The following is a 12,857-nucleotide window of genomic DNA, read 5'->3' as shown; positions in this document are numbered from 1 at the left end:
CCAGCTGACTGAAGGGGTATCCAGTGTAGGCTTATCTGTAGAATTGGGGAAGAACTCTGACCCCTAATCCCCATTGAGAAGGTCTTGGTTTAAAGGTGTCTAGAGATTTGTAGGCAACGTATTGTATGGCTCTAATAAACTGCCCTGCTTTGTTGACGTCATACAATGCTTGATCTAGCCCCATTTCGGTGTACTTCTCAGGGTCAGCGTCACACTCCTCCTCCTCAACCGCCTCAATTTCCTGTTCTGGTTCTGATACTAATTCTTCAGTTAGGGTAGATAGTTTCAAATCCGCTGCTATGGCGTCTGTCGCTGTTATTGTTGTTGTGGTTGTTCTTTCAGCTGAGATTGCCTGTAGTATCGGAGTGAGAAAAGAACTTAGTGCCTCCGATAATTACATTTGAGTTTGCCATACCGTTTGTCTAACATAATTGGCCCTTTGTTTTGCCACCACTCTTTCCGGGGCGGGTTGTTTGTTAGGTATAGTCGGCTGTTGACTAGATGTTATTTGTGTTCTCGAGGTGAGTGGAGTGCTAACTGGCTAGGTCTGCATTTCTTGCTCCCGCTGCTGTTGCGTATATTTCTTCCCTCCACACTGAGTTCTGGGCCTAATTCTTTTAATTTCGTTGTACCCGAACTTACATTATCCATATTATCACCAACAAAAAAAAAAAAAAAAAAAAAAAAAAAACGCACAGACCTAAAAGAAACATTCACTCACTTTTTTACAGAACATTACTATTTTTAAAATTTTGATAATCGACGGAAACGAACAACTTAGAGTCACACTTTCTAACCAAGATAAAGAAATCATGTGCTGATAGACTCACTTCTGTATTTTTTCTTCTAACTGACTAACATATCATAGGCAATGGAATGTTATTTCTTTTCGAGAGTATGGGGTAGCCCTGAATTTTTTTTGGGGGGGAACTTGAAGCTATGGCGATCGCTTAGGTTATAAGATGGCGGCCTCCTCTGACGACAGGCTTTCTCACAGGATAAGGTCTGCTTCTTCGGAAAGAGAAGAAGAACTCTTTGGTGTCGATACAACTGTTGACAAAGCCTCTGTCAGGTTCATGCTGCTGGTGTTGCTGCTCTCTCTGCTGTTTCTGAAGTCTGTACTTCTCCGTCCATTCTTCTGTCTCCTTCTTGAATTCCTCCTTGAAGATCTCATCCTTCAGATCTTCAGTGACTTTCAACATTATGATATTGTCTATCTCTTCAGGTCTCGGTATCAGACTTGTCATGACCCTATGCAAATTCACATAGGCTTCGTTCAACTTGGCTAATCTTGAGCACATCTTCGTAGGAAGATGAGTCGACAATGGATGGGCAGACTGGAGACTGCCCCGTTTTTATGGTCAACGCGCGGACGTGAAGGAAAACATTACTACACGGTTTTCGAGTCGAACCGTTCAAATAGAGTTATGGGAGGGATAGAGAAAAGTCAAAGAACATAAATCAGGATACCTATAGTTAAACAAACCACGAAAGCATTTTTTTCTTCAAAATACAATATTTTTTATTCAAAATCACTTAACACTAACAAACAACTCTAAGATTTTTTAAGAATAATCCAACAATATAACATAAAACATTTTTTTCTAATCACAAACATTTTTTTCAAATAACAAACATTTTTTTCAACTAACACATTATTTTGGACAGGGTTGACAACGTTGTGAATGAAATTGTGATTTCCACTGTTGGAAGTCATTTGGCCATTGATGGACACTACGTTTCCTTGCTTGAGACAAAAGATAAGCATAATGGTCACAAAACCATTGATCTACTTTCGCATCGTTTCTAGAAGACTGAAGATCAAAATAAGTCACTAAATGTTCTAAAGAATAGCCCAGACTACGATGATGCAGAAAATGCACACAATATTGTCCACACACCAAGGAATATGTGCCTTGTAATTTCACAGTATTGAATCGTGTGGTCTGAGCATTTCTTCTCATAAAGTCAATGATATCGTCTTCCAAAGGGGGCAATCCATACGAATCGAAACATTCCATACATCCTTCTTGAGGAAAGTAGACGGCTACCCAGTGGGTTCCTGGGAGATGACTGTCGTCCGTGTTGATCACATAAGCTTGATGGTTTTGAGGTGTGCGATGAGGGAGTTCATCTTTAACACAGATGACAGGATTCCAAGAAGCAGTGTACGAACTGTGGTTCAAAAGGTAATAAAGTTCCCAGGTATCCCTGTTTTGTGTGGGTTTTTCTTCACAGGGAATGATAAGTGATCAATTCGATCCTGACTTTTTGCTTGAAAATGTCTGACAAGTAACCGTTTCTTCGCCTTGTCTCCCAACTCTGATCCAAGAGAGCTTCGATGCGATGGATCTCTTGAGTGGTTAATGGTAGACAATAATGTTCACGCAAACCTTTATACCACTGTTGTAACACGTCTTCTTCCGAGATGAGACTCCAAGCTTCGTCCAGATATTCGTCAAATTTTTCTTCTTGACTCAGCATTAGGCATTTATCGTGTTGAATTTGACTGGAATGATCGTTATGGCATCCATAGCAATCTTTCTTGATCAATTCCTTAATTTTTTTCTGTCAAGACTATAGCATAACAGGAAACTAAATGTGATTCTTGTTCTGGCCATCTAGACTTCATCATGATGACTTCTTCGTCTTTGTCTTGGGGTTCCCCTTCCTCAGGATCTTCAATTCCATGTCCAAAGAATCCCTACTATATAAACATTGATAAAAGTATTCCATTACTTCTAATAGTGTAGAATGACTTCTCTCAGACTGTTGGTTTATATCGTATTGTCAAATTCAGCATACAGGATGACGTTCACCGTATTATCTGCGCGTAGATTTTCTGCAAACTGAAATTCCACACGCATCTGGCCGGATTTTATAGGGTGAAAATGTCCCTCGTCGCTGTATTGACTTATAATTCATTAGAGAACCGTTTTCGAAAATCGAGTTTCACTGTAACTTTCCCTTTGGAGAATGGAATATTTTGTCCCAGATCTCCTTTTATAGCAATGTTGACAGTGTCTAAATACGACTTACCGACGGGCAAATAGTGAGGATGTACAAATTCACGGTGTACGTGATAGGTGTTTGCACCTTCCTGGTCATTGTTTGTGGTACTATCCACTTTGAAAGGAATGACACGCAGTAACGGCACAGAGGTGTGTCCCACCACGTTGTACTCCACCACATCGGAATACACAAAGGTCAAATTAAGTCCTTGGTTCAGTTCTACCGGGTTTCCAAAAGCTCTGTAAAAATCCATATTACTTTTGATCTTGGGGCTCAAATTGTTTGCGACCATTTCTGCATGTCCACCCAAAATTTCAAACAAACTACCATTGAACCAGAGGGACAATGTGCATGTATCTTGAAATTTGATCATGAGACGATGAGCCACTTTATGGTACTCAATCTTCACACTTCTTTTGGCTCTGTTCAGTGCTTTGCCAAAGGCTAAGTTGAACCTGTCCGCAATAGTGTCCACCAAATGTTCACCACTAAAATAATAACCTGAAGGAATTTTCAAGGTGTAGATAATGAAGGCTGGATTGTTGGCTGGTCTTGTGTCCCCTAAAACCCCGATTTTATTGATTTCTTCCTCCAATTGGGCATTCAGGATTTCCACCTCGCAAGTGTTTTGCTTTTCGGTGATGTTTTTGATTTATGTTGGGTGAATGATTTCCACTAAAGCCACTTCCCAATGGGCTTCGTGATCTAACTGGATGGTCTGAGGTAATTTGACCGTGTAACAGCACAACGTGTTCTTGGGAAACACCTCCATGGAACTGTCGCTGGGTAAGGTTAAGTAAAATTGGTTGTTATTGCTCATAATTCCAGAGTTTTGTGGCTCTCCGAGGTGTTACTGGAAGTCAGAGGAGTGTCTCCGCCCAAAATGGGGTTGTTGTTGGAGTGGTGACTGGCACTGACACTGGACACAAGGTTCCCGTTGTTCCCGTTCGAGGAGAATTTCAGGGAGGGATTAGGAAGCAGGTAACTGATGCAACTGCTCAATACAATGGTCCACAATTGTTTGTCTCCTTGTTGCAAACTCAAATTGGCGATGGCTGCCCGATGATACAGTACACCACGAAGATTTGGCAGAAAAAGACGATTTGCGTTTTAGGCACAGGTTCTCCGCACTACACCCACAAGGGTTGTTTCTGTAAATATTGCAGAGAAGAACTGGGTGAAGGATTGGTCGACGTAGCTGAGTCTGTGTGAAAGGGCATGATGGTCACTTCTTTTTATAGTCGATGACTTGCGAAGCGTCGATCCAAGAATCAAAACTGGGTGGATATCCTTTCCAACGTACTTTGACTTCTTTGACACGTCGCTTGCCCACTTTACGGTTTCTGCGTTTGACAATGCTTTCGATGTCGTACACGTCGTCTTTTTTGGTGACACGATTTGATTTGAAATAAGTAGCGTTTTGGTGAGTACTTAACATCCATGGCTGCCTTGCTGAGCACCTTTATCCTCCTTTGCCACGCTCGGACAGAAAAATCAGTGTGTGGTGAGACAATTCCCACTCATGTTTAAAGCCTTTCAGTCAGGTTGTTAAGGAATAGTTAGTCCTACACCTGAGTGGCTAAATTTGAAAATAGTCTGTGAGTACATACAAGCCTGGGGGATGAGGCTCTCTTTCCTTCCCCAGGAGTAATTAAAAATCACGCGGTGCGTTGTTAAACCAGTGATACATGCTCCATTAGAGCGAAAATCACTTTAATTCAAGTAAGCAAGCAAGCAAGTTCGGGTACAGTCTCTAGCACTCTTGATGACACCAACTGTCTGGGCTATTTTCTTTCTTGCAAGCCCCTATGTTCCACTTCTGTTTGTGATAATAACTTGTGATACTTCACATTTTCTAAAGTGGAAATCTTTACAAGCCGTACAAAATACAAAACTTATATGACTTTGGCTTTTGACACTTGCACAGACTCTTCACTTTATAAGTGTCACGACAAAATTGTATATCCAATTTTTACCATTTTCAAAAACACGCACACACTTGCAGCTTGACAAGAAATATGTACATCTTGTTTTGTGGATAAGTCACAGACAAGTCCAAGCATATATAGGTGATTATAAACGTTAGGAATATCCCCTCATTTTTTCAGAAATATGAAAGCTTGTATGTGCATTTTCCCTTTTCCACTCTATATTAGTGCTTAGATTTGTTCCAAAAAAAGAAAAAAGAAACGAAACAATTTTTAAAAAAAAACTGAATTTTGAATTCAGGTTTCTCTCTGTTTATATTTTTTTCCAGTTAATGGTGCATGACAGAGTACATTCGCCTACCTTTCCAAAGTGAGAGGCATTTCTTCACATGCCATTGCCTTTGTTAAATTCGGTTTCATTGGTTAGTTATCGTTAATCTTTAATTTTTTTGATTCATTTCTTTTTGATAGAAGATTTAAGGCTTTCTGTTGTTGTAACGGTATTTATGTTGTTTAGTCTGTTGATGAAATTATATATAGCAAAGTGCTTAATATTTTTCAGTTCTTTTATTATTTCAAGCCCTACAAAAGGAGACCAAGTTTGTCTTCAAAAACGATTGAAACTCTAAATTACACGGGCGTGAAGGAAAACATCGTTGTGTTCATTCTAATCATGCTTGCCGTATCTCTTTGTGTTTTAGAGCTCATATTTCTTCTTAAGTAAATAGACGCATCAATAGACAGACAGATTGGGTCATCATCCTAGAGGTTCACTGTACTTTCGGTTCTTTACTTCATATAAATCCCAAATTTATTAGTTTGAAGAAAAAAAAAGATAACATGCCCCTCAATACTGTAACACGTCTGTTCCGACTCTACCGATGTTAGTGTGAGTGTTTATGTTAAAATGTTTAAGTGAGATTTAAAAAAAAATGGTCAGCTTGAAAACGCGAACCAATACTGTGACGCTCAGTATTTTGATGTGGTAAGAATAAATGGTACAACACACACACACACAGAGGGCTTGTAACTTCACATTTCAGTCTGTCTGCACTGTAATAGTAACAACGCAAGAACATAGGGATTATTATGCCACACAGTCCTAGAACAAAACAATGCATCACCCGTTGTAAGCCATTTCATTGGCTATACTTATTTTCTTACCGCGTTCACTTCGATTTGACTTGAGTAGGTATTCAGACAGTGACGAGAATGGCCATGCTTTACTGGGTCTATCCTATAGGCGATTTATATAAAAAAAAATATTTTAAAAAATTAAACTAACGCACGAACAATGGTACCATGGGCGATCCCATGGAAATTGTGTCGGTCTTATTGCAAAATACATCAACATTTAATTTAACCGTGCAGATAGCTAGAACAAACCTCTGATAATATACATTTTGAAAAGTGTTGTGTGACACGGATCGCCATTGTCGCTTGGTGTCTGCTTTCTTGTTCGAAAAGAGATCGTTTCGTCTTGACTATAAAAATTTAATTTGACTAAGTTTTACGCACTACTTGAACTCATACATTTCATGTTGTTGGTGTAAGCCGTCGTTCTCAGTTTTCTGGAAGTTCGTTTTTGCGTTTCTCAGATGTGATACTACTTTTTATGGACCGAACGAAATTTCTTTTGGCGTGAATCAGGACTCGTGGATTTGTGGCATAAATGGAGAACATTGATTAAAGCTCAGTTATGTCGTCTTCGAAATCGCTGACACGGATTTGAACTATCACTTCAGGTTTTGTGTGAGGCGATACGGTACATCATTGCTTTTTACTTCCTCAATGAAATCGTTTCATCTTATTGCAAAATTACATTTGACTAGGTTTCATACGCAGCAGGTCCCTGTATATAAGGAGAGTGTCTTAGCGTCAGAGTATTCATTCCACTCTCAAACGATCAAGAAGATGGAAGAGTCAGCACAGATCGACCTGCTGGTCAAATATATGCTAAAAGTCATACGAAAGCATAATTCACAGGCGAAATTGGCAACAAAACTTACTCTTTTGGTCGTTGATTTGATGAGAGTCATACGAAAGTGTGTAAGTGCTGATGAAGTTTGCTATATCTGCAAAGGTAAATGGGTATTTGTCTCCAGAATACCTGCTTCGTCTAAGAAAGAGAGACAAAAGTCAAGATACCTAATATCGTTGTCAGGAGAAAGGACACTGGGATTCAGAGTGCCCTACGAGAAAAGAGAAGAAAGAGAAACAAAACGAAACAGAGAAGAGGGATTCAGAAGAAGAAGAAAGTGAAGATGATGAAGAATTTGTGCCAGTAAAGACATGGAAATGGAAAAATTGACAATGTGAGCCGATGCGTTGGCCCTGATGTGAAATTTCATACTACCTTCTAAAAGAGAATAGACCAGAAAGAAACGTAAGTGTGTCTTAGTCTTGACATTCTATAATAAGGATGGCGTGATTTGTTTTTTACTCACACTTTATGAAATTGTGCTCTTTCACCTATCTCTATCCCTCTGGAACATGTTTTAGTTAGAATTGAAATGAAAGCATGTTTTCCTTCACGCACGCTCTTTAGGCATGCAAGTCGGCAAACAATAGTCAGTCTATTCATCCATCATTTTGTGTCTTGATGTTTCCTAAATCACAAACCGATGCCATAAAATAACGGGTTAAATGGGTTTTGTAGTGTTGGGGGTGGGGTAGGGTGTAGGTGCTTGGCAGAGTTGGTCATTGCAGGTGAGGGCTTAGATGCTTTCAAAAAACTTTTTCTTCTTCACTGTGTTGATGGAATATAATGGGTTATTTTCTTCATTCTATGTTGATAGTATATATAAAGGGCTATTTCTTCACTCCGTGTGGATAGTGTATAATGGTTTTCTTCTTCCCTCTGTGTGGTTAGTATATTATGGCTTTTTCCTCTTCCCTCTTTGAGGATAGTGTATATTGGGTTATTTATTTCTTCCCTCTGCGTAGATTGTAGATATGGGGTTTATTTTATTTACATATTACCTCCGTGTTTATAGTAGGTATGGGATTTGTATTCTTCCTCTTCCATGTGTAGATAGTATATTTGGGGTTTGTATTATCTCCCTTCTGTGTGGATAGTACATTTGGGGTTTGTTTTTTTCCTCTTCCCTCTGTGTGTGTGTGTGTGTGTGTACGTGTGTCTCTCTGTGTGTGTGTATTCGCGTACGTTGTGTAGATCGTATATTTGGTTGTTTTTTTCTTCTTCCTCCCGAGTGTAGATCGTATATTTGGGGTTTGTCCGCGTTAGCGACGTTGTGTGGATAGTATATTTGGGAATTGTATGCGTTCGGGTACGTTTGCATGGAAAGTATATTCGGGGTTTGTATGCGTTCGCGTACGTTTGTATGGATAGTATATTTGGGGTTTGTATGCGTTCGCGTACGTTTGTGTCGATAGTATATTTGGGGTTTGTATGCGTTCGCGTACGTTTGTATGGATAGTATATTTTCGGGTTTGTATGCGTTTGCGTACGTTTGTGTGGATAGTATATTTGGGATTTGTGTGCGTTCGCGTACGTTTGTGTGGATAGTTTATTTGGGGTTTGTATTATCTCCCTTCTGTGTTGATAGTATATTTAGATTTGTTTTTTCCTCTTCCCTCTGAGTGTGTGTGTGTGTGTGTGTGTGTGTGTGTTTTCGCGTACGTTGTGTAGATGGTATTTGGGTTTTTTTTTTCTTCTTCCTCCCGAATGTGGGTTGTATATTTGGTGTTTGTATGCGTTAGCGACGTTGTGTGGATAGTATATTTGGGGTTTTAATGCGTTAGCGACGTTGTGTGGATAGTATATTTGGGGTTTGTACGCGTTAGCGGCGTTGTGTGGATAGTATATTTGGGGTTTGTACGCGTTAGCGACGTTGTGTGGATAGTATATTTGGGTTTTTGTGCGTTAGCGACGTTGTCTTGATAGTATATTTAAGGTTTGTATGCGTTCGCGTACGTTTGTATGGATAGTATGGTTGGTTTGGTTTTTTTCCTCTTTCCTGTGTGTGTGTGTGTGTGTGTGTATGTGTGCGTATGTCTGCGCGCGACGGTATCTGTGTGTGTGTGTGTGTGTGTGTGTGTGTGTGTGTGTGTGTAATGGTCTCTGTTTTTCCCTATAAAACTCATTTTATTCCTATCAGATACACTCTACCTACCTACTTACAGTAGCGTGTATTCAGGTCAGCCACTTGCAACACTGTTGCCATTTATCCCCTAGTGTTCAGTACAGTGAAGTCACTGACGCTGGAAATTTTGAGACTATAAATATGGACTTGGGGATTTCCACAGGTTGTAGCTATATATATGTACCAGAGTTCATAAACAGGAACGTCACTCAAGCTGAGGCTATAAAAAGATAGTGGGATTTTCCAAAGGAATAACCCACAAGTTGGAGCTATAAATAGATAATGGGATTTCATAGGAATTTAAGCTGATTATAGATACATAGGTATTTATCCACGATCGTCACACAAGTTGATATTGTAAGTAGTCACTAATTTTATCCATTTTATAGTGTGTGTGTGCGTATGTCTGCGCGCGTACGTTGTGTGTGTGTGTGTGTGTGTGTATTGGTGTCTGTTTGTTCCTATAAAACTCACTGTATCCCTATCAAATACACTCTACCTACCTACCTACCTACCTACAGTAGCGCGTATTCAGGTCAGCCACTTGCAACACTGTTGCCATTTATCCCCTAGTGTTCAGTACAGTGACGTCACTGACGCTGGAAATTTTGAGACTATAAATATGGACTTGGGGATTTCCACAGGTTGTAGCTATACATATGTACTAGAGTTCATAAACAGGAACGTCACTCAAGCTGAGGCTATAAAAAGATAGTGGGATTTTACAAAGGAATAACCCACAAGTTGTAGTATAAATAGATAGTGAGATTTCATAGGAAATTTAGCTGATTATAGCTATAAATAGATACATGGGTGTTTATCCACGATATAATATTAAGAATATATTAACATAAAACCAAAGGCCCTTTTCAGAGCCATTCATAGGTCTCGAAAAGATCTTGACTTTCATTGCCTACCCCTTTTATTTTTTATTTTTTTGAAAAATTCCCCTGTTCAATTCCCTTTGTCCCTAGACAGTCCCACGATTTATACCCTATGTTCTATTCCCCTTGAGGCTCAACAGACCCAAGATTATTTTCCATGTTCATTTCCCCTTGAGGCTCAACAGACCCAATTTTTTTTCCCATGTTAAATTCCCTTTGAGGCTGAACAGACCCAAAAAATTTTCCCATGTTAAATTCCCCTTGAGGCTCAACAGACCCAAAATTTTTTCCAATGTTAAATTCCCTTGAGGCTAATGTGACGCAGGTGTTTTCGTAATGTTAAATTTCCCATTGAGGCTAAAGTGACCCAGGGGTGTTTTTAATGCTAATTCCCATTGAGGCTAAAGTGCCCCACTTCACTACTTACATACAAACACACACACGCACATATACATACATACATACATACATACATACATACATACATACACACACACACATACATGCATACATACATACATACATACATACAGACACACACACACACACAAACACATACATACATACATACATACATACATACATACATACATACATACATACATACATATACATACATACATACATACATACATACATACATACATACATACATACATACATATACATACATACATACATACATACATACATACATATCTTGGGGAGTTATTGCTGTCATACTTTTGCTTGAATATTTTGAAAACATCAGCCTGATCATAGTCATGATCAACATCTCATCTTCATTGTATTCTACTGCTAGTAATATTTACAGAATGACCCCCACTAAAACCTCTTCCAAACATCTACAAATAAAACAACAGGCTGTAAATGCCCTAATTTTCAAATCCAAATTCAAAATAGGTGATCGCGTTATAATCAGCAGACAAAAAGCCACATTTGAAAATAGGTTACACTCCTAGCTGGACTGAAGAAGTAGTTGTCGTTGATACCATTCAAAACACCATTCCTGTCACCAACTCACTCAACGATTCTTCAGGAGAACTCATCAAAGGGTCTTTTTACGAACAAGAATTACAAACACAAATGTAATTGCTACCAAAGGAAACAATTCACTTGTCAAGTGGTTTGGCTATCCGGAACAATTCAACTCGTGGATTCACACCGCTGCCCTCACTCACATCATGCCTCCGAAATAATCTTATAATACTTCTCCAACAAACTCCTCCCAGAAACAACCTTACATTTCGTCACATACTCGTATAGACCCATCGTTCAAAAATACGCTTATACACATAATCAAATATTTTAAATGCTTCACGATCCGACAACTACACTCTAGTTACCTTATTTAACCAGTAATCAAACGCATTTCGATTGACATCAAACGCATTTCGATTGACATCATTGACATCAAACGCATTTCGATTGACATCAAACGCATTTCGATGGACATCCGACAAATTAAAACGCTTCCGCTTATTCTGGATATAATACTTTTGATTGTAACAATGCACAAGACCATGATGGTGATGACTACGCCTCGTCCACTCCTCATCCTCTTCCTCCTCTTTACTCTCATCGCAGTAAATTATCTATGACATAACTCAGATCCTTATTCGCGTGCGCTATCAACTTCTTTGCACGCTTTAACCATTCACTAGATTCTTTCTCACTGCACTCAGGTTCAGGACCATTCTCACTCAGACACATGCCACGACTAACACGGAAGAAACATCTTTACTATACTAAATGGCCTCTATTGTTGCCATCTTGAAAAGCTTGTTATAGCTTATTCCTCATTAACGGACGATCAGATCAACCTGCACTCGTTTTACCAATAGACGTTGTTTGCTTGTTTTTTATATCTAGATGGTGCTCAATAAAATCCTTGTCAATCGTTCATTAAAATAGTATGGCGATCACGACGGCTGTCATTGAAAATGTTGTTGTCGCTCCTTCCACTGCATTTTGGGCCATATTGACATGAGGAATTGATTTAAAGACTTCTAAAGATTTCTAAATGGGCCTAACTGAAAATGGTGCCAATCAGATATCTAATTTAAATTCGCGTTGGCTCTCAACAATATTAGTGATGAGTTCAATACTCAGCAGTTAAATGTAAGCATCTGTCTTATATTGCATTCTTCGAGAGTATTTTCGCCTAGTGGACGTTTGTCAAATCGGCCACAGTCGCTGAATGAAAGAGAGATGGGGGGGGGGGGGGGGGAAACGGATAGAGACATAGAGAATTTATAAAGGTTGAAACTGAAAATAAAATGCAAATCCTAGGTTTAGATTTTATGAGAGAGAGAGAGAGAACTTATAAGACCGTGAATGTTTCTCTTCAGAGTATATATATATATATATATATATATATATATATATATATATATATATATATATATATATATATATATATATGTATATATATATATATAACTTTTACGGAAATGTATATCTAATAGGATATGATTTGAAAAGTTTAGTTGAAATTTGTCCAAAAATCGAAACAGAGTAGAGTGTTGGAATAAAGCTGAGAATTTCGAATCAGTCAGACTGATCTTCTTGCTGGAACTAAATGTGTGAGATCTTTGGTTAAAATAATATTATGTGGGTTTTTTTAATGGATATTGTTATAGAATTACATCCATACAACTGGCCTCCTACGCTCTTTTTAGCTACATAAATTTATGAACTATTTAGCTATTTTTTTTAAGCGTGAAGTAAAGGAGATCTGACACATGTTTTAAATGGCTGCTCAAGGCCGCTAAAATTTTCAAGCAAAGGAAACAATCAACTACTAAATGGGACTGGTCAAAATTAATAAAAAAAAATAAAATATTTTAATATCAAACAAATTTAACCAAACCAAATCCGAACGACATGCGCGTTCTATAAAAGGTTCAAGATATAGTGTGGGATTT

This window comes from Sinohyriopsis cumingii, chromosome 19 (assembly GCF_028554795.1).
Source record: "Sinohyriopsis cumingii isolate HCF-2022 chromosome 19, ASM2855479v2, whole genome shotgun sequence".
NCBI classification, from domain to species: domain Eukaryota; kingdom Metazoa; phylum Mollusca; class Bivalvia; order Unionida; family Unionidae; genus Sinohyriopsis; species Sinohyriopsis cumingii.
This window is presented reverse-complemented; position numbering follows the sequence as displayed.